Below are 7458 nucleotides of genomic sequence, written 5' to 3' on the forward strand. Positions count from 1 at the left end.
CCCCAGGGCAGCGGTCAGGGCTGGCTCTCTCTCGCCTCTGGAGCTGGTTAGCACCAGGGCTGACAGATCTTTGATATGGAATCATAGACCGGAAGCAACTTGACCCCTGAAGGCCCCTCTTAGCGTGGGATTGACACCCAGCATTGACTTTGCTTCAGGCTTATCCACAAATCTCAGCCAATTTTATTAAAGAGCCGCGTGTGGCGTGGAACATGCCAGAGAGACAACTTTATTTATAGATCTTGATCGGCAGAGAGGAGCCCACGCCGGATGCCGTGGTGCCCTGGCCTCAGGTGGGAGGGGGTGATTGGCAGCTGCGGCTTCTCCGCTCCCTTCCATCCCAGCTGCGGGAAGAGACACGCACATGGTGCAGACAGACACCTGGGCACCGAGCCAGGACAGATGTATGTACGACCATACATGGGCACATAAGACTCCCACTGCTGGGGATCAAATTGTGCCCTTCCTCCCCCCATTCATGTGTTGAAGCCCCAACTTCTGCTATGACTGTATCTGGACGTCATAAGGTCTTTGAGGATGAGAGCTCAGGTGAGATGCTCATGACAAGAATGGGGCTCTGAGCCCAATAGAAATATTGTCCTGTTAAGAAAGACACACCACCAGGAGCTGGAGAGCTAGTACAGCCTTGCACGAAGCATATCCTTGTTCAATCTACAACACCCAGATGATACACTGAGTACCGCCAAAAGGGATCTGAGTTCAGAGCCAGGAGTAAGCCCCGAGCACAGCTGGGTATAGTCTTAAAACAAAAAAGATAGGCAAATACCAGATCTTTCTCTCTCCCCTTCTCATTCCCTTGGTTTCTCTTTCTCCTCCATCATCTCTCCCTTTTCTCCTCTTCTTCTCACTCTTTCCTTCCCCTCCTTGTTTTGGCATCTCTCCTCTCTCCTTTCCCTCATGCAGGCAGAGGAAAGGACAAGTGAGAGTTATAAGTAAAGGGTCCATTTATAAGCTAAGGAAAGAGTGCACAGGAATAAAAGCTAATTTTCAGCCCCTTGATGTTGAGGTGTAAGCTTCCAGCACTGTGAGAAGTAAATGTTGCTCAGTCACTTGGTTTGTGGGGTTTCATCTTGGCACCCCAAGCCAACTCCCATACACTCAGACATATGTAGAACAGCCAAGAACACTTGGAGACATCACTAAAAATACTACAGATCATCCTGGCCAAGACACAGGTTCTGACAGTGCAAGACCAAGGCAGCATCTTCCTCTGCTCCTATTCAGGGGAAGTTGGGCCTTCGACTGATGACCTCATGAGGGAGGATGAACCCTGAGAACATGATCCTTTTGATATGCCCTATGAACAGTCATACTCCATGACCTCCCATGGACAGCTTGAATAGAGTCCTCAGATGGATAGTAATGTCCAATAATATCTTCAAGTCCAACCTCACCTTCAATAAAAGCAGCTGATGTACACTGAATTTACATAGCCAGGTACTTCTCAATTAATCTCACTTCAACCTGCACTCTGAAAAGCCCTGATGATGAGCACAGATGCCAAGGTTGAAGACAGGCCAATCTGGTCTATCCTATCCCACCATCAGCCCTTCTCGCTACACCCATTGCCATGGCTAGTCTTCACCACCATTTCTTCATGGCTCTGCAGGTGCTAAGGTTGAGTTCCCAGTGCTAGAAAACCTGTCCTTTCCCAGCCTACAGGTTTACAGATGGGGTGATGACAGCCTGAATGGATTGCTGACTGCCTGACACAATTATCTGGTGACCTAGCAAAGTCAACAAAGAGATGAGGCCTCAACAGCTTCATGCATGACAGGGTCACTGCCATGGACTTAGTGTAAACATGCAAGGACCAGCAGACAGGATTTCTATGAAGAGATAAGATAGGGTTTCTTGCAGCCTTAGAGTGTGACCCAGATGTTTTGACTCTGAAAGTCTGTAGAGACAAAGGGTTTTTCAGGGACATAGTGATTGCTGCCAAGTGTGATTGTTTGAGAAAGAGGTACTTCAGTGGAAAGCCCTGCAGTCTGTGTTGAGTCTGGGGATGTACCTTTGGACCCTGATAGTCTTCATATATCAGAAGCTGTGGACAATAGGAGAGTGGGACTGAGAACTGTGCCTTGCTAAGGATACACTAGAAAACAAAAAACTGAGCAAGCAGGGAATGTGTGTGTGTGTGTGTGTGTGTGTGTGTGTGTGTGTGTGTGTGTGTGTGTGGTTACACACAGCCCTGTACCATAAAAGAAACTGCATGGGAAACAGCATTTGGAGAAACATTTGGTCACAGAAAGCAAAAGTCCATTTAAGTTACTCACTTTGTTCTCTCAATAAAAGTCAGGGAAATAAAAACATTATGAAAACATGGGAAGAGAGCAAGGATTGGATTGAAAAATAATCTAGCAACAAGGAAGATGGAAACAGAAGTAGAGTGCCTTGGATGTAGACAGATTATGAGAGGAAATAAAAAATCAGAGCTGCAGAATATTGAATTTGTGTTACACAAGAAACACCGAGAAACTCTTCTGAAATCTGAGAAAGAAAAGCAGGTTCCAGAAAAATGATGAATACAAATGGCCATGAAGAGAGACTCACTTCATGGGTACTCATGACTTAGCTGACATTGTTCATGTTCTTGAAGAACAGAGAAGAAAGCTAACCAGAAGTAAGAATTCAAGAGAGAATGAAATAATGTTTCAAAAGCAAAGAAGTGAGTGAAATCTCAGATTCACATGAACAAATGAGTTATCAGAAAAAACTTCTAGTGTACTCCTAACTTGTACTCACACACACTTATATATATTCACAGGTAGACTCCAAACCCAAAGAGTACCATTGTTTTCCTTTCCTCCTCTTTGCTGTTTTGATCATCTAGGTTGTTATCAAGCTGGTGGAAGCAAGGAAATAACCAGATTTCACTCAGATTCTGCTCTTAACACATGTTAAGATAAAGTGAGAGGGAAACTACACAGGTAGGAATGAAGCTAGGGCAGGGTAGGAATGTTTGTTGGTGAATTCAAGACTGTAAAGAGGACAAGTCAGCGACAGATGGCATGAAAGACTCTAGATCTGTATAGGATCTCAGGATGGCCAGAATGAGGAATAAGAACAAATGGGAAAGAGATATAAGTGATATTCACAGAATGAAGAGCATGAAAGGCAATTCTGGGGTAGCTACTGATAATAGGAAAATCACAGGAGAAAGGGATGGAGGTATGGAGCTCATAGGAGTGGAAGGCCACAGATACAGGGCCCATGAACTTCAAAGGTTCATCACTGGTAGATTGAAGCCATGATGTTGTAAGTAGTTCTGAAGAGTGTAACAGTTACCCAGGAGTCAAAAATTAATGAGAAAGGAAGAATGGCTTGGCAGCAGCAGTGGGAAGTAGAGAGTAGATGAATTCAAGATATTGAGATGGGCCTTTCAGGGATGAGAAGGCTGAGTGATTCAATGCGAAGGCTGTAGCTCCAATGTTCTACCTTGCTGTGCAGTGAGATTTTAAGGAAATTCCTAAGAGGTCAGTCAAGTTTATTCCCACCCATTGACTCTAGGTCAATAGAGAGACGTTGGCTACTGTGACTGTGGCCAGTAGGGTGCAGAAACAGCAAGGATGTGTCCATTGCATAATAAGCCTGGTGGTCTCCATTCTCTCAGAACCCTACCCAGCTGTCATATGAATAATCACAAGCTTGCTAGAGACTGAGAGAACACAGCAGTGCCGGTCATCTAAGCTGAGATCATCCAAGATCAAACCACAGCTCACCTAAAAACATAAAAAAGAGAGGCCAAAGAGATAGTATAGTGGACAGGGCACTTGCCTTGCATGGCTGTCGACCCCAGTTCAATCTTTGGCACTCCATATGAGCTCTCCAGGAGTAAACCCTAAGCACAGATTCAAGAGTAAGCCCCATGCACAGCTGGGCGAAGTGCCAAAACAAAACAAAAAATGTGTAAAAGAGCCTTACCTAGTTCTGCAAAGTTGCCTCCCTGATGCCAGAAACACCTGTGCCAGCCTAAACAACAAATCACCTGGTAGAGTTGAAAACTCACAGAATAAGCACTGTTACTAAGCATCACTTTTCAGTTGCTGTGTCACAAGTCCTCATGAAGTCCTGAGGTCTCTAGTGGTTTCAAAGATCGCTCATGTGTTATACACCTTTACAGATCGGTGGGTTAGAACATTGGGTGGGTTCTCTGCTTCAGGTTTTACAGTATCAGTCTTCACTGCAGAGTGCCATGCACTATGTTTTTGTCTCCTGTCAGGCAACCTGGAATTGGGATGTCTGGGTATTGTTTTATTCACTTGGGTTTTTCTGTCACCATCACTATTCAAAAAAAATAATTGTCAGGTCTTTTTGGGTATGTTTTCACACATTGGATCACACATCTTCTGCTGATCTGTTGTACTGGGATGTCTGCTTTAGAAGTCTGATTAAAAGACAAACTGTCCCCTGTCTTTCTTTTGTGCCCTGATCCTAGACTCCCCCATTTTTCTCTGTCCTGATAACTTACTAATCGATCATTCAAGAAATCTTCAAAAATGCCCAGTGGGAGGAAGGCTTTTTCAGACTCTAGTTTTTGTAATGTGTTTTATTCCTCTCATGGTTGGTCCCATGATGGGGTGTAGAGGTCCAGATTAAAAAACCACCTTTCTCAGAACAAGAATGACATTTGTCCCCATTGTCTTCCAGTTTTGCTATTACTATAGTACTCAAATGCCCTTCTTTGGGTGAGGTTTGATTCTGTATTTCTGTCAATCTCTTTAGGATTGATTTGGAGGATCCTGAGGCTCTGATGTGTCAATGATGGATTTCATGGTAGATATTGTTCATTTAATGATTGATTCTTCAGTGAAATCTCAATTTGGAATCATGTGCATTTAGCTTCCAGAAACTTATTCTTTCATTGCTGCATCCATATTTTTCTCCCCTCAATTTCTTCTATTCTCTCCCGTTGAGGAGAGTACTTGTGAGATGTTAAATTTCTTCATGGTATCCTATCATTCCTCTCCACCTCCCCCCACTTTCCCATTTCTGCTTCTTTGCAGAGAGGACCCCACAGCCTGAAAATATCTTCCCTTTTAACTTCCCATTCTTCCATTTTAATTTGGAAACTTCATTGAAAATGTTTGACCAACTTTCAACATGAGGCAAAGTCCTGTCTTTTCCTTTGTTCTCTTAGAGAATACAGAGTTCATGGAAACGACACCTCTCTCTTCCCTCTGTAAAAGTCAACAACTATTGCCAGTGGTATCTCTTGCTTCTAGCATGATCCCTGATCTTGTCATTGATGTTGGTTTGTGCCACTGGAGTCACACTAAAGACACTCTTTAGTGGTGGTCGCCAGAAGATACTTGCTGAGCATTCCCACATTCCTTCATATTCAAGAAGAGGATTTTAAAGAGACAGTACAGGAGGAAAGGTATATGCAGCTGATTCCAGTTGGATCCCTAACACCACATCGGATATCCAAGCACCACCAGGAGCACAGAACCAGAAATAAGCTCTGAGCACTAATGGATGTAGCCAGTCTCCCTAACAATGCTCCCAAAACACAATTTAGCAGCCGCATGAGCATGGTGTGAACCCAACCACTGAGAGAAGCAATACTCGACAAGGCAGTGACCAGTGAGATCCTTCCAAATGTTAGTCTCCATTTAGGAGCCTCAGATTTCTCAGAAACTCAAACAAAACACGAATGTAAAAAAATGTCTCCTGTGTCTTCCTGGAGAAAGGCTTCTGGTGCTGCACCTTTTGCAGGTCAGAGGCAGGGGGGCTGAATGGGCTTAGCAGTGAAGCTGACTTTGGGGTAATTCTCTTTTTAACAGGGGTCACCTCATTCCTCATCCTCTGAATCTAGGTTTTTGGGTCTGAGCCCTTCTGGTTTGTTTAAAGAATGAGCATCTTGTCCCCTGGTGGGGAGGCCACAATAGTAATTTACACTTTTTTTTTATTTATTTAGATTGCCAAATCCACCAACATGCTAACATTCGAGTATTTCTCTCGTTAAAAAGAAAAAAAAAAACCATATTCGTCCTTATCAAGAATCTCATGCCTGATGGGAATGTTGCACTGGTGATGGGGGGGTGTTCTTTACATGACTGAAACCCAAAAACAATCATGTATATAATCAAGGTGTTTAAATAAAAAAAAAAAAAAGGAAAAAAATAAAAATAAACCAAAAAAAAAAAAAGAATCTCATGCCAGCTCCTCTCCCCTTGTCAGATTCTGTTTCTTGCTTTCATTCATTTGTAGCCAAACTCACGGACAAATATCTAACCAATAAGGATAAAAAACCTTCCCCTCAACACATGTGTCTGTGAGTGCTGAGCACGGGGTCAAAGTGAGCTATTCCAGAAAGGCAAAAGGCGCCTGGGACTTCCCAGACCTGGTGTGTGGAAAAAAAAAAAAATACAAAATCGCTGGTGAATTGTTAGCAGAGTGATGATGTGTGGAAGGGTTCATGCCTCATATGGATTGGGTGAGAGAAAATCTTTTCGAAGGTTGACCCCAGCTGTTTCTTTTTCCTGTTTGGAGTGTGGCTGCTCAGAAGTTGAAAACTGCCTGTGTAGCTCACGGGCTTTGTTTGGGTAGGGTGGGGGCAGAGTGGTCTACACTCCAAATTCTGCCTACTTGTTCTCTCTTGGACCAGTTCTGTCTGGGTTTTCCCAAGGTCTCCAGGCAGACTCTAAAAAATCCAAGCTCGGGGCTGGAGAGATACCATGGCGTTAAAGTGTTTGTCTTGCATGCAGAAGGTCAATGGTTCAAATCCTGGCATCCCATATGGTCCCCTGAGCCTGCCAGCAGCAACTTCTGAGCATAGAGCCAGGAGGAACCCCTGAACGCGGCCAGGTGTGACCCCCCCCCAAAAAAAAAGAATCCAAGCTCTTCTTCCAGAGCCTTTCTCTTTCTTCTTTCTTTTTTCTTTTCTTTCTTCTTTCTTTCTTTTTATTTCTTTTTTTCTCTTCTTTCTTCCTTCTTTCTTTCTTTCCTCTTTTTCTCTCTTTGTGTCTTTCTTTCTCTATCTATTTCATTTTAATAAATTGTCTTTTATTTAATTTTTAATTTTTTTTTTTGTCACACCGGGCGGTGCTTAGGAGTTCCTCCAGGCTCTGCACTCAGGAATTACTCCTAGTGGTGTCCAGGGAACCATATGAAATGCCAGGGATTGAACCCAGGTCAGTTGTGTGCAAGGCAAATGCCCTCCTCACTGGACTCCACTCCTCACTACTCCAGTAGTCTCCTCTCAGGTCTTTCTTTACTTGTAGAAGAGAACACCCCAACTTGAGGTTCCTCTCCTGCCTCTGGCCGCCCTCTGAGGCTGCTCTGTTGCTTCTGCCTCCTTTTTCTCCTCTGAGTGTTGCCTCCCCTCCAGGACTCCTTCCTTTTCCATTCACCCCCACTTTCTCTGAGAGACCCTGTATTTCCACAACCACCTGCAGAGAATCAGGTGCTGCTCTGACCTCACTGCACACAGAT

Source organism: Suncus etruscus, chromosome 5 (genome assembly GCF_024139225.1).
Source record: "Suncus etruscus isolate mSunEtr1 chromosome 5, mSunEtr1.pri.cur, whole genome shotgun sequence".
Classification (NCBI taxonomy): domain Eukaryota; kingdom Metazoa; phylum Chordata; class Mammalia; order Eulipotyphla; family Soricidae; genus Suncus; species Suncus etruscus.